General features: G+C 38.6%; 1 long non-coding RNA gene across 1 annotated transcript; it reads right to left on the reverse strand.

Annotated features, from left to right (window-relative positions):
- Positions 1 to 4,319: 4,319 nt before the first annotated feature.
- LOC115233522 lies at positions 4,320 to 8,937 on the reverse strand. Its single transcript, XR_003883788.1, has 3 exons — positions 8,416 to 8,937; positions 8,013 to 8,091; positions 4,320 to 6,605 (listed from the first exon to the last, which is right to left on the reverse strand). It is a non-coding gene; the product is annotated as an uncharacterized LOC115233522 (long non-coding RNA).
- Positions 8,938 to 12,212: the final 3,275 nt, after the last annotated feature.

The following is a 12,212-nucleotide window of genomic DNA, read 5'->3' on the forward strand; positions in this document are numbered from 1 at the left end:
TATTATAAATATATTTTTAAAATTGAGAAGGAAATCGTTATATTCATTTTTCACTTGACGAGAGAGAGTTAGAAATTTTTTGTACAAATGTATGTAGCGAGGAATATATCGCATGAATATTTCAAAGTAGCGCCAAAATTCGTATGTACAAAGTGCTAAAAATATTATATATTTCAAGTATTAATAATATACCATCCTGCGAAAAAAAACGCGCAACAATACGCGAATTTTATCCATGATGAGAGGCGAAAAATGGCCTATTAACGAGAGAAGGAATCCACGAGAGACACAAGTGGATAAAAGAACCGTGTTAACGAGGTAGCTGGCTCTCTTCTTATCTTACGCGAATGTCGAGCGAGCGCTGATAAATTCGAGCTCAGTTGCGTTGTCTCGAGCAGCAAAAGGACGAAGAAATACTAGAGAAGTTGAAATATTTGGCACGAAAATTCCGTTTGGAATGTATAAAGAAATTCTCCCGAATTCGCTCGTTTATGTCCAAGAGTCTACACGGACCGGCCATAAGATTGTACTTCATGTGACATTCAACGCATTAAAGATATTTCGACACGGTTTTATCTCGTCCCCGAAAGCAACACTCAACAAGAAATTTTGTTCCATCTCTCCATCACATTCTATTTTACCTTTGCCTCACATTTATTAGACCGTATGAGAGAAGAGACGCGCGGGATCTCCCAATTATCGGCGCAAGCTTCCCTTGGTCGCAAATTAACGGCAAGTTGGCGGCGGCGACTACGAGTTTGACCGCGCGCAAGCATCGAATGGTTGTGCGATAGTTATCCGAGCAACTTTGCCGAATGACTTTGATAACTGCCATCGTTAAGGCGAGTGTCTTCTTATTGGCCGTATCCTTCGGCGGTTGTCATGACGGCATATGTCGGATATTAGTGTAATTGGTATCTCGGAACAAAGACAATTTAGCTATTATTGGTTTATACTCGAACTGGGTATAACGAACACGTGCACGCATCTCGGTAAATTCGATAAATAATACTAATTGCGTATTTATGATTCGATGACACGACAAAAGCAAACAAGATATAACGATGCCATTATTTACACATACATATACCTTACATATTTGTTAAAAATGAAAGATATATTTCTTATCATATTTTGGATATAATAATTATAAAAAGAATTATTTTACAATTATTACAGTAAATTATTGTAACATTAGAATTTCGAGAAAAAATGTATTTAATTCATCTTTTATTGATATAATAGGCTGGAAAGTTATCGAACAAGAAACTACATGATTTAGTAATATCTTAATTTTCTTGCACTCTTGTCATAATCGAGGAACGTTAGTTACATAAAGGTGTGTATGCACGTCAAATAAACTTGCGAAGTTTGACAGTGATTCAATTGCCTTATAAGCCACCGTTCGATACGTCATTCGTTCATATAAGCTCACTATTAATTTCCGAGACATGCCACATAATCATATACCTACGGTGGCGCGCGCCCCGCACAGGGCTAACGTGACCAAGCGAATTAGCTGTTCGTAGTCGTGTCGTGCGATTGGCGCGTCGCGCGACGTTCACGTGACTGAGCGAATTAACTGTTTGTCATTATATCGCGCGATTTGCACGTCGCACGCTCGCGCGACTCACGTGACTAGGCAAATCAGCTGTTTGCTGTCACCTTGCACGACTTGCGCATCGCGCGATTTGCGCGGCGCATTCGCACGTATACATTATTAATTGATATAATTTTGATGATTTGGACAAATGTAATTACAAATGCAATATTTTTTAAATATTTTGTGAAAAAAATTTTATACACTTATGGAAAAAATCACATTATTATCATAATACAATTCAAATAATCTTAATACATCTATACATATATTTTAGTTTATTACATATTAATTACTTATTAGCTTCTTGCATATTAGCAATTACATATTCTAATTCTACAACTTTATGTAAAAATAGATTTATATTTTATATTGTTAAAAATTCAATATTCGGTTAAACTCATGGAAGGACTCTGAATGAAAGGACGATTAATCCTCAAATAACATTCAATGGAATATAAGAATATAAATTCTGTTTTCGAACGATTAAAAAGATTATGCAAATTATGCGTAACATCGGGTTCAAATTCCTTTCAGCACTTCTTATTCACAAATCTTTATTGCGCCCGACAAAATGTGATACGTCTCATCGCCGTGTAGCCAGAGAGAATTCTATTACATGTTGAAAATGTTCCAGGTCCCATTCTACCCCGGAGGAAGGAACAGGATCGTGCAAAGCGGAGAGAGAGAGAGAGAGAAAGAAAACGTTGAGAAAAGAAAAGAAAGCAAAGTCTTCTCAGCAACGGCAGGAGCAGTAGCAGCTATAGCAGGTATGTAACATAAAAATTTAAGACTATCAGGCGAGCTAGTGCCGTTCCCCTAACAATAGCGACATCAGTATTTAGCTCCGGGGTAGAATATATATTTTTCTTTTGCGAGCGGAATCATTCGGGAAACGATGGCGGGACTGCCGTCAAATGAGACGGAGAACCGTGGATAAAGAGAAGAGCGCAAAGGGGAAGGGGGTGAGCAGGAGAGAAACCGTGATGGGGACGATGGAAACACGCTGTGGAAAAATAAGAATTTCAAATCCAATTTTCCGAGGCATATTTAATAGGCATCCCTCCGCTGCCCGCCATCACCCTCGACCCGATTTGTGAGCACCCTTTCCGTCGCTCCGTCCATCGTCTACGGTGGAGTTTGCCACCTCTAGAGTCCCTCTCCGCCGCCGAGAAAATGAATAATTGAAGAATACATTAAATTAGGTGGGGGGACGCGCGAAGAGGGAAGAAGGGAAGGATTTACCGGCAGCAACTTTTCCGCTAGCTTTTACTCCGCTTTAGGTCGCGAATCACCGCTTGCGATTCGGGATGAATGCGCTCGGCGGATTACGAAAATCTCATAGATCCCGCTTTCAGATATACTCGCTTGCCCCGAAAATCTCGGTGTTCATAATAGACGCCAACTATTTCTCGATCCTTCTGCTATTACGCTCTTTAAAGCTGGGCTTAATAACGGGCGGGTGTAAACGCGGCGGAATCGATCGATAAGCTAAAGAGAACGCTACGTGGCTGACTAAAGTTTGTGGAATTAACTCGATTCCCCGTTGAATACCGGTGACTTCTAATTGCGCTGCGTCTCGCTTTATGGTAGCGCATGTTTCGAGATCGACATCGGACACGATCTATCTAACCGCACTTGTAAGACGTCGAAAGATACCAAGGCGTATTTTCGTTGCAGCAGAAAAAGAACGGCTTAATGCCTCGAGCTTGACCGACGCTCCTGCGAAGGCTCAATGGTGACGTTAATCGGCTTTTCTAGTAAGTGGCGTATTACTCGAAAGAGATAAATCGAGACGAACACGACTATTCGTTTTGCTCTGCAAGGTTTGTTGCTCGTTCCAATTAGCTGCGATTCTTTGGCTGAAGACTTCAATCAATTTCGCAGAAGACTAGGTCACAGATGCTACCAATTACGTTTCGTCGGCGGTAACGCCATCTTTTTCTATCGTGTCCAGAAAGAAGTGGGGTAAATGATTTTTCTCTCCTTCGGGACCAATGGCGTGGACCGATCGAACGGACGAAAGCCATTTGACGACTTTACTCCAATAATTGTCGTGAGAGCTCGCGACCGTTACGACCTGGTAGTCAAGCATCTGACCCGTTTTTTCTCTCTCTTTCTCTCTACTCTTTTTGCAACAAGCGGCAATAATTTTCTCGACTCGATAAATCCAATACTGTGAAACGACGAATTATTACGGTTAAAGGTGGCCTCGGATCCATTTAACGCCACTTTTGCGAACCGGCGAACCGTATTTGCTACTCCTCTATGGTGGAAAATGTATTATTTAGTCGATCATATACGAGCCTAATTGATCGTGGTATGCGTGTAATTAATCCCACGAGACTGCGCACAGAAATGATATTGATACTCCTCGAAACACGATATCGTCCTTCGACTATGCACTTAGTCTCGCATGTAAGGTATTAGTGTTGGACGGAACTACCAGGTGGTTTTCCTTATAATTAATTATACGTGAGGCGAGTTCCTCGCTGCGACCTGCAAGGCTTCGTCCTGTCTTAGGTAATGAATGGTAGACGGCTTTAATCTCCTTTTGAAACCGCAATTTTTCCGAGGATTTTTTTTTTTTTTTTTTTTTTTTTTTTTTTTTTTTTTTTTTTTTTTTTTTTTTTTTAACTCCATCGGCCCCGCACACTCGTGAGAAAATTCTAGTCCTCGTATTTCAGAGGTAGCCAGAAGATCGGTTTATGCTCTGCTATAAATTTGCAATCGACGTCTATGGACTTCGAATGTATGTATTTGAGCACACAAATTAGTTTCGAGATCCTCGAGCTGATCGAGATCCATTAAAACCATTATTTCGACGACTTGCCGTCGTATTTTTTTTTTTTGAGAAGAACGTTTTTAGTTTTTACTTTTAATTTTTCAATCTCTTATAGATTCATTTATAATGCAAAAATGGGAAAAGGAATGAATTTGTATTTATGTACACATTTTTTTTATTTTAATATTTTAAAAATAATATTTTGAACATTTAATTATTGTAAAGTTAATTAATAAAAAGGCAAAAAATTTATAACAAGTTAATAAAAAAACATAAATAAATAATAAAGAATAACAAAAACAGACTTTTATTATATTTATTCAAAAAACGGGGCTATATCGTGGAAAATACTGATTCCATCTCAATTCAACAATTATAATATTGCTTAATTAAATATCGCTTTGTCACTAATGTTTAAGTTTAGATAAAAAAAACTCGACACAATCGACAAGTTAATTCGCAAAATTTAGAAAATGTTTGTCACACATTCGCAACATTTCCTGTTTTTACTTTGCAGTCACTCTTTTCTGAGTCTCGTTGAATAATGTAGCTGTATCAGACATAACACGCGACACCAAGAGCTGACTATTTATAAAACAATGAATAATCATCGACAGTAACGATGTGTCTGGATGCGTAAAGCAATTACGCTGCAGGTTGTACAATTTATTTTAGTGCGCCGGGGTTCTGCGGTTGTTTCAGTCGGATCAAGCTCCAGTGCTATATAAATTTCGGTCCTTTCAGCTCATTCTTTTTAACGAATGTAAATGTGATATAACGTATGTATTTTTACTCGTGCATTTCTCGCGTTTTATCCTTATCTATTTGCTATTAATTTCATCTGTTGGCGTTTTGTCAAAAACATAACTAGTTATTATTATAAAGTTAATATAATGCTGCAAATATAAGTAGAAGATAATACAAAATTAAGAATAAAGTTAATATTATACAAGTATGCATTTATTATTATAATTATTATTATAATACTTTATTGTCACACATTAATTGTTATTGAAATATGTCATTATAATATTTAGTTCAATTTAATGATGTGCGCGGTTTGGATCATTTTCTCATAAGAATATTGTTGCACTTTATAAGATAGAGATCACATTGCAAAATCTCGAGTTGGCTCGAAAGAATGGATCTGCGGTACGTTAATGCGGACATTTATATAACTATATCTTTTTCGAGCGTTTTTTGTAAGCAGTTACGATCGTTTAACTGGAAGTTGTCCAAACTGGCCAACGAGAAAGGCAGAATGTGAAGGAGGGAGAATAACTTAGAGAACATCCTTCTTTTTCAATTTTTTTTTCTTTTTTTTTTTAGTACGTATAGTGCGCGATCAATTCTCTTGACGCGACTACGGTCATTAGCCGGCCTACGCCAAGCTGCATCATCAGCTAATGTCAGTCGTATATCACGAAATTAAAACGCTGCCAAATCAGTTGATTACAAATTCGCGTTTCGCCCGTAAATACGCTCATCCTTTTCGGAGGCAATTTTTATTTTGAGTCATTGTGTGCAAAGGAATGCTAGAGCTCAGAGTTTTGATAAAATAAAAAGTCCACGAATCTCACTTTGCGCATTTTCACTTCTCGCTGACGGTCTGATGCAACTGCTTTTTTTAAGGTGCAACCAACAGAAATGACTGATTTGCGTGGCACACGCTACGTTGCGCTCTCGCGTTTTCTCGCTCGCTACTTTAAATATACGCAAGAGATGTTAAATGCGCCTCTAGAAAATAATGAGTTCATCGTGAGATGAGTAAAACGTCGAGCAACTATTAACATTTTAATAAGATTCGCGCTCTCACATATTATTACTAACAGATCTATCAGCAAATGCAAACAGATATATTATCAGCGATATACAATTAAGATATAAGAGAATCTTTCATATAAATTGTAATTTTATTAAATTCTGACTTCTCCTCGTGCAGTCACCTCGAGAAATTATTTTAGGAGATGTAATGAACAAAGCGTTATTTTTCATGTTTCCCTCCGGACAAGTTAAATCGTCGCATAAAAATCAAGTGTTCTAGCTTGCGATTTGAACTTGTATTACAATCGGTATGCGTCGCAATAATCGTTGCCGTAGCGTCTAACGACCCACGAAAGCACGAGGCGACCAACGAGAACCGACTTCATTTTACGGCATCACGAAACTTTCAAAGTGGTGACCCAGAAACGCTTGTCGCTTTCACCCCGGACTCTTTAGCTGCAAAAAGAAAAAAAGGGAGTGAGCGAGAGAGAAAAAAATGAGAAGGAGGGAGGAGAGAAAAAAAGAGGAAGTATTTTGGCGTTCATCACAAGGCATATAATGCGGCGCAAAAATATATGATAAATTTTTCAATAGACGCGAAGAAAAGTTTCTAGTGTACGTGACTGGAACGCGGGAACCCGATATAATAATAAGCATCCCTGTGTGCTGTTCTCTGCCGGGTCACTAAACTTTCTGAAGACAAATATACTGAGTAAAAGAGGGGAAAGGGAGAAAAGTAAAAACAGCAACGGGTAAAAAGATGTCAGAAAAAAAGATTGCAATTCTTATATGATGTTCTCTTTTCGCATTAAACTTATATTATCGCGCGCTAAAACCACAAAAAATCCCACATAACAAAAATAGATTAGATAGTCGAAAAACTGTTGAAAAAACCTAGAGTTAAATGGAAATACAGACGAATTATTCTTTTCCATGCAGAAATAGTAGCAGATATATTTTGATACATATATATAGTGAACATGCTTAAATCAAAACTGACAAATTAATTAAATGAAATATGCGCATTAATAGTCTAATTAGATATAAACTATTTATAACATTATAACATGAGAGAGAGGACAATAATCTTTCTTCGTATCTTGTACAAAACGTTTTATCTTTATGAAAGATATTAAAAGGATATTGCATATATATATAATGGATTTCTTTTTTTATTCAAGAGAATGTTAAAATATTTAAAAAAAATATAGTAGTTTTTATTTTCTAACTCATTTGCATATTATATTTTTTATATTTTCTAGATATATAGATTTTTATATGATTTAAATAATCTAAACTTTAATTTTTATGATGAATATAAATATGAATGTTATGTAAAAAAAAAAAATTAAAACTACAAAAAATACGATCAATTATCTTAATACCAGTAAGATTAATAAGAATAAAAATAATTATTTAATACATTTCACGAATATCAGATACCAAGTTTTTTTTTTTTTTTTGAGGAAATTAGAAAATCTTACGCAGATTTTTACGCAGATTTTATTCATTTATTCATCGTGCATTGTAATAGTGACAAATACTACAAAGATATGGAAACAAATGGCGAGTCTTCGAGTTCTGTACGAATTTTACGGTCGCGATTTTAGGAGCTCGTTAACCGTTGAGAGAAAACTTATCACGCGCGCGCGCGCCGAAGAAGGGTGGTTGCAAAGTAAAGGGAGTTTAAAGAACGATTGCAAACCAACGCGAGGGCCAAACGACTCTGCGGAACGAACAAGACGACGTGGAGCAGATAGCAATGGCGACCGTATAAGAACGATCGTGCACGCTCCCGAATAAAATCGCAGATAGCAAACCCGTGTGCCCCGGGGGGGCGCCGATAACGCATATAAATGTTACCTGGTCATTTCCTTTAGCCATCGAACCTTCACGATCCCACGGTTAGACCACGGTTAGAAATCAGACAATACCGATGCATCTACGCACGGAAATTGTAAAGGAAAATTAGATAAAATGATTCGATAGAGCAAAACAGGATATCAAGCTTATTTGATTAGATTGTACTGCGAAGAACTTGTGAATTTTGTTTTCTAGACTGAAAAGAGATTTGCAATGCTTAGATCGATACAATCTCGAATCATTGCATCTCAAAAAGGAACATGAAATGAGCTCCGTCTTATCTTGATAGAAGTAACGTGTATGAAAAATATCCTTAAATAAATTTTTGGTATGCGTTATTTTTATATCATTTATTGAGCGTGAAATTAATTTGCTAAACTTTGCTTAAGTCGCGGATTTTAACCTTTAAAGAGATGTATTAAGGAAGAAGGCTGTCTGACGTATGTCATCCACGTGTCTGCTTCAGGGTTACCATAGTAAAGAAACAATGGTGCTTGCTCACCATAACATTATTAAAAAATCTTATCTCAGCGTAGTATCTTGACGCAGAAACACTGTCAAAATGTATGTTGCGAAATTCTGACCTCGTGCACAGCAAAATGTTAGATTAAATCGCGACGCGCGGAACAGTATGTAAATCATGTACCCCACAATTATGTACCATATACGAAGCGCACAAGGTAAGCCCTTAATGCGGCGTAGAAATAATAAAGGGACGGGCAAACACGCTGGTAAACGCGCGATGGAAGATGTTGCAGGTGCAACTCGTGAATCTAAACATGACCCGTAAAGTCCGCGCGCTCGCGCTTCCTTGTTTTTCCATAAATCATTCCTCGCGCGCGGATTCGACGTATCACCGCCGTCGACTACAGGCGGGCACGTTAACCGCACTCACACTCGCACTCGCCCCGAGAATCGATCGACCTACAATAGCGGCGAACACGAACGTCCGGCGCTCAGACATCGGGGGAGGAAATGCGCGCTTTTGTCGTCGCCAGTAAAAAGGGGCGCACGCGCGTTCGTCGCGCGAGTACGGTACCGTGGAGAATTTACAAAATTGAACCGCCCGCTAAATTTACCATCGACGTGAATTCTAATCCGTAATATCACAACCTCACGACCTTCGCTTACCGGTAAAGCACGGTGCAAAGAGTTGATTTAAAACGAAAAGAGCCGAGGGATAGAAAAGTTCGATCGAGCAGATTACGTTGAGAAACTACTTCGATCCGGGAGTCTCGCGGGAGATATCTCAAAAGCGCACAAAATTTCGGGATTGCTTGGTGTGCTTTGTATCAATGCCCCAAGTCTTACAGTTTCGACAAAAAAGAATCTTACTCACGACAAGCAACAATATTGTCAAATTGAACATGCGCTTTTCGTTGGAGTAAATGGATGTAGCAAGAAACCGGCAAAAGGGTGATTCTTTATGGCTAATTTAGAGAAACGTCAAAGAGTTCGAAAAAGTCCATCTTCGCGGAGCATCATTAAGCATTTTTGTTCTCTCGTACTTACCCTTGGATTACAGCCATAAAAAAGGTTCATCAACGACAACGAAGCATGAAAAATGGTTTTTCGCGTGAGTGGAGGAAAGCCTTATAATTTCACCGAAGCAGACAAGAATGACGCGTAGACCAACACGCTAGAGAGCTTCCATATAATTTGCTACCTTTTCATTTTTTTCCCAAGATGGTTTTTTTTAGATGACGAGCGCAAGATTTAATTTATAATGAGCAGAAATTTTGTCGCGCTGACGGAATACAATTTTCCACGTAATTACAAAAAGTACAGATCTCCTCCAAATATTTTCCTTTACTCTTATCTTCTATCAAGTTTAATTGTCCTAATTTTGCAACTTTCATATTTTTCAATAAACATTATTTTTAAGCAAATTACTTTGCATCGTTATCGTAAATAACAATATCGTATAAACAAATGCTCCCATATGCATTGTAAACAAGTAAAAATGGAATTACTTCTTCTTTTGCTCATCACGTTAACTTGTCTCGTTGATTAATCTTTTCTTTAACTTTATTTTTGGCGTTTATTTCTCTCGAGTAATCACCTCTATGTATCGTTTAGTCCGCTCTGCCGTCTAGCAACGATTCTTTTTGTCTCGGGACTTCGAGCATTGCAACGGCGCGCCATTTCCACCCGGAGATCGATAATCGAGACTTCTTGTGGGAACGGGTCTAGAACAAGGAGGTGAGATGAAATTATTCCGAGCCTCGGAGTCGAAAGTCTCCCGGGATACCCGCCGGCGAATTTCATATTTTTACTTCTTATAGATGCCGGGCGTCGAAGTCTTCCAGAGGACCCTTCCGTGCCCAATCTTCTCGTAAAGAGAACCCTTCGCCCCATTGCCCTCGTAAAGACCGCACCTAGGGGTGAAAAATAATCAGAGAAGCCCGATAGAGCCGTAACTGCTTCTGATTTATATAAGCGTATATCTTCTTAAAGCGGAACGTGTCTACGTTTACAAATAGGGTAAATCGGATAATTTTCTGATATAGATTATTAGCGTTATCATTAGGGTGAGATAATTGCGCGCATTAATAATATTTCTGTAAAAATGACAATTTATTTTCTACTGGGAAAAAGCAAAATGCGTGTATGTGCGTGTGTGTGTGTGTGTTTGGTGTTGTTAATAATATTATTCGTAGCTATTTGAGAAAAACAAGTTAAGAGACTTGATTGATAATTATTGGTGTAAAACGACAAAACCGCTAAGAAAGAAACCGATGGAGATACATTTAAAATGGAGTAGCTCGGAAGAGGATCCAAAAGTAATTTATTTCCATGCATAAAAAGAAAAATGGGACAAAGACAACAAGAAACAGTAGACAATAAGGCAAACAGTTAAAAGGAAGGAGATGGATGTGTAATAGGAACGAGAAGAATGCGTGCAAAGGGGTAAGCAGATAGAGAACGAGAGACACTTGAGGAAATCGTACTAGAAGCTCGCCAGAGTTTTCATCCCGTTTTGGTACACCACTAGTATTCCGTGAAGAAAGACGACAGCGCAAGAAAAATAAAGGCTTCCTCCTCCTCTCTCGGTACAGAATGCCGCTTCTTGCATCCCACTCCTTGCTGTGAGTCGCGTTTCTTCTTACCACGACTTGCTTTTGCCTCTCGTCCATACCGAGTTCCTCTCTCCGCTCTCTTTCTCGATCTCTCTTCTCGAGAATTATTAAAGGGAAAACAGCCACGAAATCCGTTTTCGACCAAGCGGCAAAGAAGCAGCAGGGGGAAGAGAGATGGCGGCGGTAACTCGCGGATTCTCGTTGCTCGTGGTTCACGCCATCGCTCGCGCCGCGCAGTAGATAAAGATAAATGTCGCAAACGAAAGAAAATTACGTACTACTACGAGTGGCGGCGGGCGCACGACCTGCTGCTCGTGAAATTTTTAAGCCGCCCATAAATATTCTATTCATACTTTTACTCTACCACCCCGGGATATAACCGCGCGCCGGCTAAACGCGCCGGCAGCTGCCTCCGTTCGCGTGCGGGATTCGAAAAATACAACGAACGAAAGCGATTCGTGCAACGGATTTCGGAGCATTCGAGCGTGATCAAAGCCGCGTCAAGCCGAACGGAAACTTTCGGACGGATATATTCCACATATATTGCGCAACGGCTGCCTTCAAATTTCGGAAGTTCGATAGCCGCCAGCACCATTATTACGTACAAATGGAAGTTGGGTCGAATCGCGGCTGGCCTGATTTGCCATGTTTTACACCGTACCTAACGAACTGGACAACAATCGATTTAACGCACGGTTTGCCTAATTGCGTATCGCGATCAAAGCGCGGAGCGCCGAAGTGCGAGACAACGTCGAAAATATGGACATCTTTATGCAATATTATTATCGCGCGCGATTATCATTATCTCGTATGAAGGATTAATAATCTTAATCACTGACATGTGTAATGTACCCTAATCTAAACTGATGCTCAACGTCTTCTTCTTTCGTTAACCGATTATTATTTTAATAGGAAATCATACATTCATTTCAAAAAGAACAAACAAAGTATATATAGTAAAATATATGGAATATTACAAAGAGAAAATGTGGAAAATAAAAAACAAGCTTTTTGCGAGATAAATTCGAGATTTTAGTTTTTTGATATATTCTCACTTGTTAAAGAATAATGTACTTTTAAGTACTACGCAGATGAAAAATTAATCTTTATTTTAATATGT

The sequence above is a fragment of the Formica exsecta genome, unplaced genomic scaffold, assembly GCF_003651465.1.
Source record: "Formica exsecta isolate Colony F162 unplaced genomic scaffold, ASM365146v1 scaffold105, whole genome shotgun sequence".
Lineage (NCBI taxonomy): Eukaryota > Metazoa > Arthropoda > Insecta > Hymenoptera > Formicidae > Formica > Formica exsecta.